Below are 19,029 nucleotides of genomic sequence, written 5' to 3'. Positions count from 1 at the left end.
ATTTTACCTTGTTTCTTCATTTACTTGCTTGTTTAACTTTTTTCAACTTATCTAAATAATAAACCAATTAAATTTATCCTTTGAGTATTTTTCATCTCATCTTTACAGAATCTTTCCAAAACATTTTCAAACATTCAGATCTGTCTTTTATTTTCTTCTTGAAGCCTCATAAATGGTGAACTAAAAACCCGGAACATGGTTTGAAACATAGTTTCAGCTGAAACTGGCATAACATGCTGTGTGTGTGTGTGTGTGTGTGTGTGTGTGTGTGTGTGTGTGTGTGTGTGTGTGTGTGTGTGTGTGTGTGTGTGTGTGTGTGTGTCAGGGTATCACTAGTTAGGTCATGTTTAGACTCATTCACTCCAAAATTATTTAGGCCAAATCTTTAAAACAGTGTCATTTCATACACATTTTCAATTCACTTCAATCGCACAAATGCAGAAATAATTATTTGCAGTATCTTATTTATTATGAGAATGTCATGTCTGATCATTTGTACCTACACCACCAAAAATGGGGGCAAAAGGGAGGAGATCATGTTTAATCGGTTATAAGAAAAGGTCAGAAATATAAGTGCCGACATGAGCAGTGTCCACAGAAACCTCTGACTCTCAGCTCAAAGCTCATATAAACCATTTCTACAACCAGCAAACAAACAAAGACAGTTAAAAGAGCAGTGACGTCACCACGAATCTGTGGTCAGGTAATATCCATGTTTTGATTGATGATTTTCTGGAGTTAAATGTGAACCGAAGCATATTTTGGGTGTTATATGCTATTAAATACTTTTTAATTTATTTAAAAGTATTTAATAGCATATAACACCCAAAACATGCTGGGTGTGGAAATAAAAAAATCAGAATTTCCTCTGTTTGAGTCACAGTAACTTTGACATAGTAACATTTGCAGTAAGTCCTAAATGTTCACCTTTAAAATCCCTCCCTCTGTTCATTTTGCCCACATCATGTTTCAGTGGTTGGCCTCAGGTTCTTCAGCTTCCTGACAGTCTGAAGTCAGCTGACAGAGTTTCACCTGCTAAATACACAGAAAAACTTGTTAAAGCCGCACAGTTTGCCCAACAGTAATATTCCCATTAAGCCCTTTCTAAACACTTTATAACAATGTGTCATCACTAAATTATAAACTTCTTCTCCAAATCTGCACGACTGCACTTAGTCACAGACTTTATTTAATTGTCCTGCGGCTGCTATCATATATTTTACCAAACAGTTCTTCTCACACAGTCACAGATATATTTCTCTCAATGCAAACTTCACTCATGTCTCAGACAGGAAACTTGAGTTTTTCTTTTTTTTCTGTCCCCACTCATTCAACTAATTTGCATATTGAGTCACATCTCGAGAAGTTGCCCTGACAACAGAAATGCATATTCAAAACATTGCTGCATAATTCAATTATTATTCTTTTATTTTTATTTCTACAGTCGTCACTTCTTTTGCTCAATCAGCTGGAAACCACTTCTAATTCACTATTTTAAACCTGCTTTAAGCTTCTAATCCCTGGTTGGTCCTCCCAGTCTCTTTTTCCTTGTCACAAAAGTCCCTCTATTGTCCTGCAACTTCCTGAGTTATTCCTCAGCTTCAGCCTTTAAGTGTGTTAAATCTACACCATTCAGCATTTATGTCATGTATTCACATTCATGAGTGTAAGCATGTCTTCATTGCGTGTATGTTGTGTGTTCATATTAATATTGAGTGTAAGCTGGTCTTCGTTGCCTCGATGTGTTTTTATAATCAGATTTAATTCCTGCATCTTTGCGCTGAACTGTGGATTCAAACTGTCTCACTTCTGATTCTCTCCAAAAATAATTTCACATGTGACAATTTCTACATGTGTGTTTTCTATTTTTCTATTCATTTATGTATTATTAGTTTATTTATTTCTTTATCTCTCTTTCTTTTTTTATTTACCTTTCTGTTGTGATGCTCTGGATGTTTCTAAACCCACAAATTCAGCCTCAATGTTCAACCCAACTTTCCTATGCTGTCACTTTAACACGTCCAGCCTTCACCTCTCACCGGTCCTCGTCCCCTCTTCTCTCAACTTCCTGTGTGGCCTCCCAAATCAAACACAGGCCCACATCAGCTGTTTCTTCTTCTCTCTTCATTCTCTCTTCCTCTTTTCAGTCTTTTCTTGGCGCTTAACTCCCAGCATGGCAAATATGAGACTCAGACAGTCCCATCCAGTGGTTTCACACAGTCATGTCACTGGTACACTTTCCAGCTTGTAATTCAGAGCGGATGTTTCCATCAACATACATGCTGCTGGACCCTTCAGTGTTTTAGGTCAGGTGCACTGTCTTTTTGCCTGCTGTTAATTCTTCAAGTCCACGGTGTTGTTCTGTCTTCTGTCTTCATCAGGAGATTAACTGTCCTTTAAGCTTCTTCTCAGGATAAGGACAGGATGAGAGGTGAAGCTGTGACATTTTAAACCAAAGCCTGTTTTCGTCCCAATTCTGTTAATCTATCATTTTTCTGCTGTATTCTTCCAGGAGGTTGAGCAAGTCCATGGGCACCTGTATTAACACACTAAGACATTTATTTAATATCATTTTCATTACTATTACTTTGCACTTTCATTCTCTAATTCCTCTGTTTTCATTTTGAAACGTCTCTCACAAGCTCACAAGCTATATTCAGACTTCCTGCTTCACTTCCTGCCAGACACACACTGCGATTGGTTTATAAAGGCCTCTCTTATTAAAATACATAAAACAATCTATCCAGAAAATAAGCACTAAGAATGTATATTTATCTTGTAACATTGTTTAAGTTAATGAACAGTTGTGTTGAAAACTGAGATTACAATATCAATCAAGATAATTATAATGATGGTTTTTGCTGTAATTAAACAGTCATGTGGAAATGTGGCAACCACAGAACTTTTGGCCTTTTGTTCAATTATGTGTGGACTGTTTCTTTAGTCTCATACACAAATTGTTCTCAGTGTCTATGAGACTGATGAAATATCCATGTGTGCTGAAAGAGACTGTGCTGGTCTGACGCCCTCAACCGAGGTATTGTGGGTAATGAAAGAGCAGATAGGTTGGCTAAAGCAGCTGTTAAAAAAGTAGACATAGATGTGCAGATACCATTGTTGAAATCTGAGGGAAAAGAATAGTTTGGACACAAAGTAAGAACTTCTGGAGAATGGCATGGGATAATGGAACAAAAGGGAGACATGGGGTACAAAACACAATAGAAGTTAAGAGGAGTAGTGGGTTAAATAGGCAGCAGGAGAATACAAACAGGTCACTGCTTTCTGAATGGTTCTCTTTTTATGATGGGGAAACATCCGACTGGGTTATGTGATGGTGTAATGCTATGGAGACGGTTGAACATGTGGTTGTTAGTTGCAGGAAGTATAGAAGTCAAAGGAGAGTGTTGAGGGTGGGAACTGGTGGTGAAATGAAACTTACGTTTGAAAAAGTGGTTAATCAGTTAAGTCCTGATGAGGTGAAAGGAGTGGTTTTTCATTTTTGAGAAATACTGATGTCATCAAGAGGATCTGAGGATCTGGAGGAGAAGTAAGAGTAAAAGCCAGGAGATGGCAGTAGTGCAACATCTTTGGATGCAAGCTGCTGTTAAAAATGACAGAAGAAGAAGTTTGCTTGATCGTTCCTCAGCTCGTCTGTGTGAAGCTGAGTGTAAAGAGGCTCCTGCTGTCAGAGAAACACTCTCACTGTTTCACAGAGTCAGACATGTTCAGACTCAATCTCAGTCAGAAACTCAGCATCACATTGATGAAGCTGCAGATTAATTGTGGTTAATTTCTGATTAATTTCTTTGCTGCCAGCTGAAATTTAAATGTAATTTAAAAGAAGGATTCAAGGTTATTGTGTTTTTGAACCCAAAGATATCACATGAACGTGTATGAATTGTATGATATGTCTCTTCTATTTTTCCATCCATCCGTTCGCTTCCACATCTCCTTTTCAGAGTCGTGGGCGGTGTTGGAGCTGTCTTCTTCTTCTTCTTCTTCTTCTTCTATTTTTCTATGATCATATTTTGATGTTGATTGTGATTGGTTTTATTTGTTTCTTCGGTGGTTGTAGTGTTTTAATATTTAGTCTTTTTTCCATTATTGTAATTGTGTATAAAGTTTGATTTGAATGAAATTTACACTCAAATGCTTTCAGTGTTGCTGTGTTAAGTGTTTGCATGTCTAACGTTTGTATGGAAGACTGGTGGGGGAGGCTGTTGCATCTTGCAGGAGGTCTCCTCTCTCCAGGAACTCACTCTGCAGGTGGGGGAGATACAGGAGAGGTGGAGGAAGAACGCAGCCTGGGTGTCTATGTCTTGTGTAGTCTGGAGGATGAGTGGATGACAGGGTGCGTGAAGTTTTCTCTGTGGTGGGATCGGGTGGGCCGTCCTGGGCTCTGTGGGGCCGGGCGGCGCTGCTGAACTTGGCCCCGGTCCAGATGGGCCTGGGCCCCCTTGCCCCTCCCTTCCTTCCCTCCCCATCTCCAGCTGCCTCCCTCTTCCCGCTCCACCACAATCACCCACACATGCAGGGCCTTGGGGTAAAGGTGTGTCACCAGGGTGCAGGGGAGGCATCTCCCCCCCTCTGTCCCCTTCTGGCTGCCTGTGCCTCAGTTTTATCCCACAACTTAGACATTCACATTACTCACACTCTCATAACACATACATATAGGACCTTGGGGGTGGGCACGCTACACGGCATCCAGAAGACCATCAGGGTGTACAACCTCACCCCTGGCGCCGTTGCCCACCTCTCAATTTTAAATCCACGTAGACATTGAGGGCTATCAGGAGGGGCTATGCGCTTACCTGCTGCTGAGTAAGTGCATATGAGAGCATGAGGGTGGGAATGGATGTTTGTATCTGTGTGTGCCTGTTTGTCTGTGTCCATATGTCAGGTCGGGTATCAGACGCCACCTCTCTGGGGACATCTCAGGCCCTCCAAGGTATGGAGGCCTATCTCCCCCCACCACTCCCCCTGCCAGTGGCAGACGCCCTCAGACATCGGTGCATTGGTGGTTCTTTGTGTCCGGGGATGGGCGTCCAGGTACTGCTTGTCGGGGCCTGGAGCCTGGGGCTCGCTCGGGCTCCTTCGGGGGTGGGGTGCCTTTGGCCTCTCAGCCTGGGGCTCAGTCACTCTGTCGATCTTACGTGCTGCACAATAATATTCAATATTTACAGTTATATTCACATAGATCATCGCGGTGATGTTGTTTATTATATTGCTCTCTTTTGTTTGCTTGTTTTCTCTTTTTTCTTTCTCAACAGGTGATCCAGGTGATTGATAGATGGATTTTTTGTCTGTTTGTTTTGTTGGCTTGGACAACTTCCTACCAGACCCGTGGAAGTGGAAGCTTCAGTGAAGAAAGATTCCTGCTCCCAGCCGTTCATTGGCTCGGCATTTTAAACCCCTAAAGGGTCACCTGGCCTGTAACTAAACAGGGCCAATAAAAAAAATCACAAGAATAATACAAAACTTTCAGCCAGTTTATCTTAATACATTAACTTATTCTTGTGTACACAGTAATTCATAAATAAATAATGTATATTATCAATAAAGATTGATCTAAACAGTTTAACTGCTATGTGCAGATAAAGGTTGCATAGCTTTAAAACATTTGCTATCCAGCAAATATCAGTCAAACTCAACACAAAAGGAAACACAACAATGGTTCAAATTGTTTGGACCGGTGATCCAAATCAACTGGCGTTGGTCAAACAGATGTGTGGTAGACTTACTTTGAAGGAGCTGCTACCGACAAACCAGCAAATAAACACCAAATATTTCATCTGTGACATTTGTGAGGTTTCCTCAAACACACTCCGTCAGTCTTGTTGCTGTTGAACGACAAACTATTTAAAAATGTCGCGGGTTTACCTGGTCATATTCTCATTCACGGGGCGCTCGCCAAAACAAAAGCAAACCATTAACACCACGCCGATGCTGTTCACAGGACAGCAAGAGTAACGATCAGGAGCATCTGGTCTTCGTTATCGTTCCCCTCGTGCGTGTTATTACTGCGATTTCAGCGTTTTCGCTTCACAACTAAAGTGTGCAGTTTACTTTGTGTGGACTCAGATGTGTCAGTTGGTTTGTCTTTGTTTTTGAGTGTGGAGGAGAGTTAGATTGGGTTGGTTTTAAAGCTAAGTTAAGAATATTCTGAATTTCAATTCAATTTTATTTATATAGCACCAAATCACAACAACAGTCGCCTCAAGGCGCTTTATATTGTACAGTTTAATTTCCAAAACTTGCATATGATCTTCAGTTTGCAGCTGGACTATCACATAGCAGCTGGAGCAGTCTCACATGGAGGCCAGTCCACTGCTGCCACCTGTGGCCAAGTGCCATAGCCTACTACTAGATGAACTTTTTTTTTTTTTTTTAATTTTAACTTTATTTACAAACAACAGTATAACATACACAGCACCGTCATTAAACCGATTATGTTACATCCTCGGTTGAGCATTATAGCAAGAAAAAAACAAACAAACAAACAAACAAACAACAAAAAAAAAAAAACAATAAGCACAAAGCTAAAAGAGTTAGCACAAAAAGAAAGAACAGTCATTGAAGGATTTGAACCAAAGGCAAAAAATAACATGAGCAAAAAAGGGCAGTCATGCTTATAAAATAGGGAGGTTTTTATTTTTTTATTTAACATAGATTAAACTCTTTAAATGGTAAATGGTAAATGGCCAGCTCCACATGTCAGTCCAGAAGGAGTGCACTGATTCACAGTAGAAAAACAAGTGATCCAGACTTTCAATATCATTTTCACAAAATGTGCAGGCGTTCACATCTAAGTTAAATTTCCGTCTTAAGAATTCATTGGTTGGATAAACCTCATTAATGATTTTAAAGTGAACCTCTTTTACTTTAGGGGAAAGAGGAAGTGAAATATACTTTTGTCTTATCGCCTTAACCTCTCAAATTCTTTCAGGATATAATTTCTTTTAACCGGATTTGGGCAAATTTCGTTTATCAAAATATTCCTGATCACTTTGTTTGTAAACCTGCTGTCACCAAATTCAACTCCAGCTATGCAGAGCTGCCTCAGTCCAGGAGAAATTTTAGAGTGCACAATATCTTCTTTTATCATTGATCTCAAAGGGACTGGGATGGCTTTCACTGGGGATTTATATCTCTTAGCAGTACATCTTACATCAAATTTCTCACAAAACGTCTCATGTTTTAGTAAGACCCCATTATCATCCATAAAATGAGCTACAGCCCAAATCCCTTTAGATCTCCATTCATCCACGTACACAGATTTCCTACACAAACGGATATACCTGTTGTTCCATATAGGGGTGTTGTGAGGAGTAAAGCTATGTTTATAGATTAATTTCCAGTAGAGACGGACCTGCTGATGGAAAGCTGAGAGTTTAACAGGTAACGAACTGCAATCAAAGTCACAACGTAACAAAAAGTCTATTCCACCCATTTTGCCAAAAATCACATTGGGAATAATGTTCCAAAAGGAATTTTTGTTCCTAATGAAAGATCTTAACCATTTCAATTTTAGTACACCATTCATAACATCAAAGTCAGTGGCATTAGCCCCACCCTCTTCATAATTCTTAATCACATCATTTTTCTTTATATAATGACATTTGTTCCTCCATATGAACCTAAAATTAAGAGTATTTATAGATTTAATTAGTTTTGGAGGTATGGGCAGAGAAAAGGCTGGATAGATGAGTCTGGACAGACTGTCCATGTTGGTTAGCAAGCTTCTCCCAAACAGAGTTATGTCCCTTTGCAGCCACATGTTTAAAATTGACTTACACTTTTCTATATTGGTACAGATATTCTTATTTTCTGTTGATGTCTTATCCTTGCAAATTACAATGCCCAGATACTTCACCTCTTTTTTGATCTGCATATTATTTATTGCTTGCAGGGGACACTCATGCAGAGCTAGAATTTTGCATTTATTAATATTCAGCTGTAGGCCAGAAGCTTTGGAGAAATGGTTGATCGCCTGCAAGGCTAAAGGAATCTGGTCCTCATTTTTTAGAAACAGGGTGGTATCATCTGCCAGCTGACTGATTATTATCTGTTCACCCATCACAGTTAACCCCTTAATGTGACTGTTTTTAATCAAAATAATTCCTCTGACACAGAAGACCTACATTCCTGGTTTAATTCTTGCTGTCAAAAAATCATGGACTCTGTGGCTCCTTTAAAAACCAGGCAGCTTAAGGCTAAACCTGAGCCTTGGTTTAATGAGAGCAGTCGTGCTGTTAAGAGGGAATGTCGTCGAGCAGAACGGAGGTGGAAAAAGGATAAACTGCATGTATCATTTCAAATTCTCAAAGACTGCTGGCATCGCTACCAGAACACTGTTAAAGAGGCAAAAAGGGAATATTTTGCAAATATTATTTCTTCCAACTGTCATAACCCATGTGTGTTATTTAGGACCATTGACACTGTTCTTAATACTCCTTTGAATGTCTGTTTGGAAGTTTCTCCTGAGATTTGCAATGATTTTCTGAACTTTTTTATTGAAAAGGTTGTCACCATCAGGGCTCTTATCACAGCTCCTGACTCTGACCCCTCTGTCTCTGTCCCTTGCGCTGCTGTTTTCACTCAGTTTGAGCTTGTGACGCTCTCCTCTTTAGAGGATGTGGTTCGCCATATTAAGCCCACAGGTTCCCCACGGGATCCTGTCCCTCCACAATTCTTTAAAGAAATTTTTCCTAGTATACAACAGTATGTCCTTGACATTATTAACAGCAGTCTGTCTTCTGGTGTGGTTCCTGCAAATTTCAAACATGCAGTAGTACAGCCACTGCTTAAGAAACCTGGCCTTGATCACACAGTTTTAGCGAACTATAGGCCTATTTCCAAGCTGCCTTTAGTCTCCAAGGTTTTAGAGAAAATTGTTTTTAGTCAACTGAAAGATTTTCTAGATGAAAATGGAATCTTTGAGGTTTTTCAGTCAGGTTTTAAAACCCTTCACAGCACAGAATCTGCATTACTAAGGGTTTTTAATGACATCCTTCTGGCATGTGATTCTGGTAACCATGTTGTTCTTGTCTTGCTTGACCTAACTGCTGCCTTTGACACAGTAGACCACAATATTTTAATTTCTCGATTACATGATGTAGTGGGTATTGGTGGCACTGCACTCAATTGGTTTAGGTCTTATTTGTCAGATAGAACTTTCTCTGTCAGCCTTCTCGGTTACGAATCGTCTTCTGCTCCTCTGTCATGTGGTGTCCCACAGGGCTCAATTTTAGGGCCACTGCTCTTTTCTCTGTATCTACTGCCTCTGGGTTCTATCCTTAGAAGGCATGGGATCTCATTTCACTGTTATGCCGATGACTGCCAAATTTATTTGACACTAAAACGCAAGGATGCCATCTCCATAAAACCTCTCTTGACATGTCTAGATGACATTAAAGCTTGGTTGGCTCGAAACTTTTTAAATTTTAATAAAAAGAAAACAGAAGTGTTGGTGTTTGGACCCAGTGGTCCCTGTGAGTCCTCCTCTGTTGTTTTAGGATCCCTGGAAGTCTATTTTAAATCTGTAGTTACTGACCTTGGTTTTAAGTTGGACAGTGATTTTAAATTGGACAACCAAATCAGAGCAGTGGTGAAGTCCAGTTTTTATCATTTAAGGCGACTGGCAAGACTAAAATCTTTTCTTTCGAGGCAGCACCTTGAAACAGTGATCCATGCTTTTATTTCTTCCCGCCTGGACTACTGTAACTCACTTTATGTGGGGGTCAGTCAGTCATTGCTCTCACGTCTGCAGCTGGTTCAAAATGCGGCTGCACGACTCCTAACAGGAACTCGAAAAAGAGAGCATATAACCCCCGTGCTGGCCTCTCTGCACTGGCTGCCTGTGTCTTTTAGAGTTAATTTTAAAATTCTTATGTTTGTTTTTAAATGTCTACACAGTCTTGCCCCGCCTTACCTCTCTGAGCTTCTTCATCCCCACATACCCTGTCGGTCTCTCAGGTCAGCTGACCAGCTGCTCCTGGAGGTACCGAGATCCAGGAGGAAGCTCAGAGGGGACAGGGCCTTCTCTATTGTGGCTCCAAAATTATGGAATAATTTGCCCATGCATGTTAGAGAGGCCCCTTCACTGTCCACTTTTAAATCACGTCTTAAAACCCACTTTTATTCCTTGGCTTTTAACCTCAGTGAGACTTAGTTTCTTTTTTAATGCAGTAGTTATTTAATTAATGATTTCACTCTTCTTTTATTTGTTTTTTATTTATATCTCATGTAATTTTATTTTACAGTTCCGATGTACAGCACTTTGTGTCAGCTGTGGTTGTTTTAAAGTGCTTTATAAATAAAGTTGATGATGATGATGATGAAAATAGACAACAGCTCAGCAACCATGATGAACAGAAGTGGTGAGCTGCTACATCCCTGCCTTATCCCTCTATTAACCTCAAACCTTGAACATGTACCATGTTCTAGCAAAACAGAGCTGTTAATGTCATTATATAGCATCTCTATAACATTGATAAATTCCTCTCCAAAACCAAAAGACTGCAGAGTTTTTAATATGAACGTATGTTCAACTGAGTCAAATGCTTTGTAAAAATCCAAGAACAGGATGTACCCTCTCTCTTGGATTAATTCACTGTATTCAAGGAGATCCAAAACCAGCCTAATATTGTTATGAATTAGTCTTCCTTTCAAAAAACCTGATTGTGTTTCACTGATAATGTTTGAGATGCCTTTCTTTAGCCTCAGCTACAGCTCCAGACAGGATCTTATAGTCAGTGTTTAGTAAGGTGATGGGTCTTAAATTGTCTAAAATTCTTTTATCCTTACCCGATTTAGGGATCAGGGTTATCAGCCCTTGTTTCATGCTCGGCATCACTTCTTTTTTCTCTATCGATTCCTTTAATGCATCAAACAATAAAGTTCTTAGGTCCTTCCAGAAGAATTGATAAAAATTAGTAGTGAGTCCATCTGTCCCTGGGGACTTGTTTAATGCCATTTTCATGACCACCAAATCCAGTTCCTCAATTTTAAGCTCTGAATCACACAGATCTTTGAACGGCTTGTCAATACATGGGATGAGATTATGAATCTTATCAAAGAAACTATCAGAATCAGCTGCTGAATATTCTGAGGAGTACAATTTGGAATAAAAAGTGAAGACTTCTTTTCCAATCTTTCTGAAATCTTTACATTCAGTCCCATTTATCAACAAGCTTGAGATTAGATTTCTCTGCTGTCTGCACTTTTCCAGATTACTAAAATATGATGAGTTCTTTTCACCTGCCTCAATCCACTTGGCTCTCGATCTTATAAAGGCACCCTGGGCTTTCTCTAGGTAAAGATCGTCTAATTTAGTTTGTAACTCCATCAATTTATTCTTTTCTTGCACGTTTAGTTTTTCTTTACTACAGCACTGAGTTATTTCACGAAGTAAATTACTTTCATATTCCCGTTTTTCCCTGTTCAGTTCTTTGCAGAATTTTATAGTGAATTCTCTGATTTTGAATTTAATAAGTTCCCATTTCTGTATATTACCCACTACTGAGTCATCATTTTTTATATCTGTAATTTTATGTCTAATTTTATCACAATACTTGTCCTTATTTAAAAGGCTGGCATTAAATTTCCAATATCCCCTGCTACTACGTTTCATCCTTGTTGGTTCTAAGACAAGATCAATGAAACAGTGATCAGATAGGGGTGCTTTGGAGATTTTAGATGGTGAAGTACACCTCAAAATGTCATCGCTCACTAACCAATAATCAATTCTTGACCTGCTTTCTCCATTAGGTTTAAACCATGAATAATTCTTAACTCCAGAATTCAAACTTCTCCAAATGTCTGTAAAATTATTATCACTAGAAAAGTTCTCAATAATGTTATTCTGTTGCCTCCTTCCTAAGCGAGGAGGCCATCTGTCCATCCATTCATCTGAGGTCATGTTCCAGTCTCCTCCTATTAGGATGTAATCTGTGGGGTACATAACTTTAAACTCTGAAATAACATTTGTTAGATTTTCCAATAGACGTTTATTTTGACCTTCGTTATTATGTCCATAAAGATTTGTAACAATTAGAAATATACCTTCGCTCTTCAAGCTGCAGTTGACCAATGACCCTCACTATCAGCTTTATATGTTATAATCTCCCCTGGGAACTTATTAAAACAAATCGCCACACCTCCAGATCTGTTAGATCCACGACTGAAAAGAATCTTGTCTCCCCACTGATTAGCCCAAAAGGTAACATCGGCATCCACAGAGTGAGTCTCTTGTTAAAAACAGACAGTGACATTTTTGCCCCTTGCAAAATAAAAAAAGTGCCTTTCTCTTAACAATTTCCTTCAAACCCCGAACGTTTAATGAACCAAAAGAAATTTTTGAGTGAACCATAATAAGAGTATGCTAAGAAAATAACTTTTTTTTTAAAAAGAAAAGAAAAATATATAAACATGAGTTTAAATTGTAACACTTGTCACCAACTCAGTGACTAATAACCTTTAACTTTAAGTAGAACTCTTTTGTCCCATTAATAATATTCCACTGTATACAGTCTTACATCAAGTCTTTCATTCAACGTCGATGATCCTCCGTCCTTCGATGTATCCATGAGGACCCCGGAAAAAGGCCCGTTTCCCAGCCCGTCTGGCTTGTTCAATTTGCGGCCACAGCCGCCTCCTCTCTTCCCAGTCCTCCCGCGGCAGTACCTCAGCGAAGTGGAAACCCCCGTTCTTACAGACAGCCGAATCTTTGGTGCGACGCCAAATCTCCTCTTTCACGTGTCTCAGAGCAAACAGAATGATGATATGTCGGACCTTGTTCTCAATCTTCTTCCCAACTCTATGCACCACATCCACAGATTCTTCAAGCTTTGATATCATATCTACGGAGCCCCCCAGGGGACATGGGAGAAAAAAAAATTACGGAGGAAAAAAAAAAAATTAGGGAGAAAAAAAAAAATTAAGACGGACTTTTGCGAGATCTCGCAAAAGTATTGCGAGCGCTCGCAAAAGTATTGCGAGATCTCGCAATAAGTATTGCGAGCGCTCGCAAAAGTATTGCGAGATCTCGCAATAAGTATTGCGAGCGCTCGCAAAAGTATTGCGAGATCTCGCAAAACTCCAACAATGGCGGCAGCTACTTAGTTGTAATATTACTCTTTCTGGGTCACAAAATACACTTTTAAGATATTTTGAGGCGTGAATGTAGTTGTGTAAACGTCAGATACCTGCTCGGTTTACAAGACATCACATATTTGCAAAAGAGCTCCGACGTTTTTAGAGATCTGACACCCACTAGCTCGAAGCTAACGGGCGGTCGAGACCTACTACAGCCGGGAGGAACACCGCTTTCCCGGCACATCGTGCCTCGACCTCCCGGTCGGCTTCGAGCTGGCGGCCACTAGCTCGAAGCTAACGGGAAGTTGAGACCTACTACAGCCGGGAGGAACACCGCTTTCCCGGCACATCGTGCCTCGACCTCCCGGTCGGCTTCGAGCTGGCGGCCTCCGAAGAATGCGGCTAAAACTTTTGCGAGATCTCGCAATACTTTTGCAAGCGCTCGCAATACTTATTGCGAGATCTCGCAATACTTTTGCGAGCGCTCGCAAAAAGTCCGTCTTAATTTTTTTTTCCTCCCTAATTTTTTTTTTTCCTCCCTAATTTTTTTTTTCTCCCATGTCCCCTGGGGGGCTCCGTACATATCAGGTGCGATCTTGCCAAGAATTCCAATAACCAGCGATCTGACACCTTCATCTCTTTTCTCTTCTAATCCTTTAATCCGGAGGCACCACCTCATTTTGTACCTTTCTTGCTCTCACACTCTCTCCTTGAGATCGTAGTTATCTTTGGTCAACTGCTCGTTTCGTCTCTCCAACTCTTTAACCTTTTGTTTACATTCTTTCACCTCCTCCGAGTTGAACTGAACCGCTTTGGCTAGGCTGGCTAGCATCGTACTAGCTTGCTTGCATTGCACACTCAGGTCAGCTAGCTGCTCGTCCACTCTTTTTTCAAGGTTTAGAATCGCTTTCAATATAGTAGCATTGGAGACTTCGTCACTTTCACTTATCTCTGCTGACTTAGCTTTCTTTTCTGCAGGCTTCTTACAAGGTGTAGATGGAACCGAATCGTTGCCCCGTTCCCTTTTGCTCATCACTGCTACGTCCATTGCTACGTAGTCATAGGGTTGCCAACCGTCCCTTAAAAAACGGAATCGTTTTTTTTGTAGAAACAAAAGTACACGTCCCGTATTGAGCTAATAAGGGACGCACTTTGTCCCGTAATACAGTGAGAATCAAAAGTAGTCTATAAATGTTTATGGAATTAACGCTTTGTTTGAAAACATAATTCCCAGCCCCTCTCCTGCTTTGTGACCAATGAGCTGACAGCACACTTATGACAATTCGAGTATGACAATTCAGATTACCGCTCATCTCATTGGTCGAGGAAAGGTCGCTTGCGGAGAAAATACCGGAAGACAACAGATGACCACAACAAGAAGCATGGCCAACAGGGAAACAAACGCCGACACTGCGGTGCAAGTCTCGGACGACAGTACACCTAAAGCTGGGCAAACACTGTGCGATTTTTTCAGTCACGTTATTCAGCTCCTGCTCAAACTGCACGATTGACTCGCAGTTGGTAGGTCACGATGCAGGTCTCACACTATACCGCCCGATGCTCTGATGCGACCTGAGTGCTCACACTGTGCCTCCATATAATGAAGGTTATAACAGAAAATCTGTCGCTCTCTCTGTCTTTCACTCACACAGACACACCACCACCATCAACTTTGTTAAATTGCTAATGAAAAACATTGATCAGGCAGCTGTGATTGAGCAGCAGTGTAAATCCAACTATTTTCACGGTTGTTGTGGTCGTGATAATTTTGTGAGGCCACATCGAAAAGGCTCTGATGAGCTTTCCAAAGTTCTACAAGTTGTGCCTCCATCGCTTGTGTCCACATCACAGCCGTGCTGCTCCATCTTTTTCACCAACGTTTACGTGTTTGCGCGTGAGCAGTGTGAGCGGCTGTGGTGACACGCTCACGAGCGATTGATGATCGGGAGCTGGTCGTGAGGTGTTAATCGCTTCTCGTTACCCCACGTATACTACACGATGCACGATGAAGGCCAAAATCGGGCCGATCACCAAATCGGTCGCACGACTCAAAAATTGTCTCAAAATGGGCCAAAAATCGCACAGTGTGAGCCCAGCATTAGAGCAGCAATGTTTGTTCGCTCAGAGAAAGAAAAAAAGGCTGCAAAAGTACAGGGAGGAATGGGAAAAGGGAAACACCTGGCTGGAAAAGTGCACGATAACACATATAAAGCGCACTGCACTGTGTGCCGGCGCACTTTTTCCATAGGCATGCTTCTAATGGTGGGCACATGAAGAACATGAGGGGCGTGAAAGCTCGGGGAGCCCTTAACCAATTTGTTGTCCACCAGGCCACGGCAGAAGCAGATATGGTATGTAAACACTGGTGTGTTTGTTTTTAAACCCTCTGGTTAAGGTTAATATGGGCATGTGCAGTGAATATCAGCGCTATGTGGCCAGAAGTGTGATAATATAATTTATTTTGTGTAATAAACAACTGCAAGGATAGATGATTACAACAAATAGATGACTAATACATAAAAGTAATACATAGATGAATAATGATGATGAGTTATGATGCGTAATCATGGGAACAAGCGGGTTTACAAACAGGAGCAGCTGATTAGCATTAGAAAAGCTGAAATAATACCTCAGCTGAAGCCAATTGCACTAAATGCACTAAATGTGCACTGTTACAAGAATATTTTTCGTTCTATTGCTTTCTATTAATTTATATAATTTTAAGTTAAGCAGGACAGAGTTCTTTTAAAGAAAGATTTACTTTTATTCTCAAAAGTTAAGCATGACAGGCTTCTGTTTAAGAAAGAGACCTGTTTTACTGTGTTAATGTTGTCATTTTGAGCTAAAAATAAATGGCTAAATGATCATTTGTGTCCCATATGGTCATGTCACAAAGAATATGCATCTGCTTAAATGAAATTCAAGTCAAATGGTTAAAAAATAATTTCACACACAAAAAAAGAGCTAAAAAATTCACCACACTGGGAAGGGTGAAGACAACTAGGTTGCCCGGCCCTGGCCACGAGGTGTCCCTTATTTATTTTTCAGGGAGATGGCAACCCTACGTAGTCATGATCCGTTCCTTCTCTGCTGTCTTCCTTTCCATCACATGGCGATGTTGTTTCTTGTTTTTTGAGGTCGAGTTTGAATTTAGCAGGTTTAACTATACTTGGGGCAGTCATTTTACTACTTTCGAGTGGAAACAATAACGAACACAAAGTAAATTCTGGGACAAGTTCAACGAGCTCCTAATTCGTGCGACTGCTCAACTCGCCATCTTGCGCCACCGTCTCACTACTAGATGAACTTGTGACACACATCTGCAGCAGAGGCTGAGTGGCTGCTCTCACACCTGGAGCATCCAAATCGACCCACAAACACGTTGAAAGATGCAATGCCATCAATGTGGATTGTCAAGACTGAGAGACCTCTTCCCTCTGACCCCTCCCCAAACCCTCAAACCCTCCTACCCACCTCGACATACAAACTCTGTGTGGCTTCACGTGTTCTGTTGATGTTTACATGATCGAAATAACTTGAACACAAACACAAACAAAGAGGAAGACCGCACCGGAAGGAAACAACTACAAGTCCCAGCATCCTCTGTGTTTAGGGCGCAGCAGTGAAAGTGAAAGTATTGAGCCTCCGTTCAGAGCAGCAGGAGGAGGAAGGTGGAGCTGAGGCAGGTGAGTGTTAACATGAATATGTTTCTTCTTATGACATAAAATAATTCCACGCTGTTCGTGTCTGTGGGTGAAATGTGAGGCCGGTCGGCTCCTCTGAGCGCTGGTTTCCTGTAAGTAGAGAGGAAGTGAGTTTAGCTGAGCCTCCGTTTAGTGTGAGAGAGCAGGAGGAGAGTGAGAGCTGTGCTGAGGCAGGGTGAGTGTTAACACCGCTCTGACATTACTGTGTCTCTGTGGCGGGAACAACAGGCTCCGTCAGTGGAGGCAAAAATAATCAGACTTTGGTTTTTCAAAGGAAACAACTTTATGTCGGAAGTTCCCGCACGCTCATTGGATAACGATGTGTCAATCTCGACCTATTAGCCAATGAGCGTGCGGATTCACAGAAAGACCCGCCTTTATCACGGGACTTTAAAAACTACAATGGCGACAGAAACTCCGTGAGTGGAGTTCAGGGTGACGTTATGAAACTTTGACGTTTGAGCCACTTCCCGTTGATCGTGAAACTGATGGTTTCTGGTGTTTGGGTCTGTTTTTCTGTATTTATGCAGATAAAGTGTAAACTCAGATGAATTATACCGTCAAATGTTAAAGGAAAATATCAGGATGAGTGTCTGTGAGCTGAGAAGGACGTGAAGTGAGCAGTTTATCCCAGAGCTGAAGCTGCTCTGTGTGCAGAGATGAGCTCAGATTCCTGCTGTGATTGATCAACAGTCACAGAAATGTAGACTTGTAGTTGAAGGAAATTGCCGTCCCGGGTTTCCTCCGTGGCGTGAGCGATAAGCAGAGTTCTGTCCTTTCCTTCTAAGATTCCTAATTATTTAAAGTAACACTCAGGTATGCCATTCAGCGTGTTAGTACGAGCTCGGGAGCAGCTTGGGAGAACAAGAAAACAGAGACTGCTTTAGGTTGCCTTCCCAATCGACTCAAATGTTTATTTGATACACAGCAGTTTATATAGAGGAAAAAAAGGTTCGTGTGTCAGCTTTCCCAGTTCAAACCGGTACAGACTAAATAAGGAAACGTCTTCCTGCCTTCTGAGCAAAGTATCCCTTGTGTAGTTTATCAGTTCAGCTGTAATTTATGATCATCCCAGCAAAATACACTCCTAGACATAAAATACAGAGTTCTTTCATTAGTGAATTCTGAAACAAACCACCTGGCCTTTAACGAGCCTTTTTCTAAGAGATAAGGAAGGGAGGATGGGAGTAAGGAAGTGGTCTCATCTCTGTGGTGTTTTCGACCTTCTGGTACCAGCTTGTGAGTCTTACACCTTAATTCTTGGGTCAGAGAGAAAGAGAAAAACAACTAGTAGATGGGCCTTATTGAGTAACAGTTTTCCTGTATAAAACAATATCCTGTAAATGTTAACCGTGGTATCAAAATATCATAACAGTTCTCCCCTTTTATCATGAAATGATAACATAGTATAAAGACAGAATGTAATAACATAATATAAAGACAAATCATAAATGTGAAACAAATCATAAATGTAACTAGTCCTTCGAGTGAGCTTAATATCAAAAATTCTGAGAGCGTATACATGGTATCACACAACAGACAATAATCATCAAAAACAAAATAATACATGCTGCAACGGTTACAAAGGCTACAATTAGTTCCTTCCATCTTCCAAACGTGTCCTGCAGCCACTTATCTAGCCACTGACCGTGGCCTGTATTGGCAATTAGTTCTATCTGCAATGCTTCAAGTCTATTCATAGCTTGTGTGAATGAACCGTTAGGGGCGGTATTATTGGGAATGAAAGTACAGCATACATCAACGGTTACTAGACCACAGGTACCGGTCCAATTAACAGGTAAAGCTAATCTAAGGGTATTATTGCACAACCAATAAGCATGTGGGATTGGTCTGGTCAGGCGCGTGACCATGTGTGATTTAACTAACTCCCCCCAGTCAGTGTCATTTAATACACCGTCTGGGGGAACAATGATCGAGTCTCTGCTCGAACTTGAACTGTGTGTGTGTTCCTCCAGATATGATACAACTTCAGCCATAGAGACAGCTAGCCATGTCTCATTACAGCGTGCACCTGGGGAGTCAGAGAAGAATGTATAGTTATCCTTTGTATAATCTATGTGTGTGTCTGGGCCAGTTAACTTTAGTCTGCGCAGACATATCATACTAGTATTAAAATGGAGAGGGATCTGTCCTAAGGGCAGTGAGGGTTTTAACCTATTCTTAGGGCGTTTCATTGGGGCGCAGGTCCCTGCGGTGTCATTAGATAACT

General features: G+C 40.9%; 1 protein-coding gene across 1 annotated transcript in view; it reads left to right on the top strand.

Annotated features, from left to right (window-relative positions):
* The window catches only part of LOC146675685 (protein NLRC3-like), a 388,198-nt gene that overhangs the window by 258,227 nt on the left and 110,942 nt on the right, over nucleotides 1-19,029 (top strand). The gene's annotated exons all lie outside the window — the stretch shown is intronic.

The sequence above is a fragment of the Rhamphochromis longiceps genome, linkage group LG3 (assembly GCF_057381845.1).
Source record: "Rhamphochromis longiceps isolate RC_006_pf linkage group LG3, R_longiceps_female_GT1.1, whole genome shotgun sequence".
Taxonomy (NCBI): Eukaryota; Metazoa; Chordata; class Actinopteri; order Cichliformes; family Cichlidae; genus Rhamphochromis; species Rhamphochromis longiceps.
Note: the sequence above shows the minus strand (reverse complement) of the source record. Positions and strands in the feature narration are given on the sequence as shown.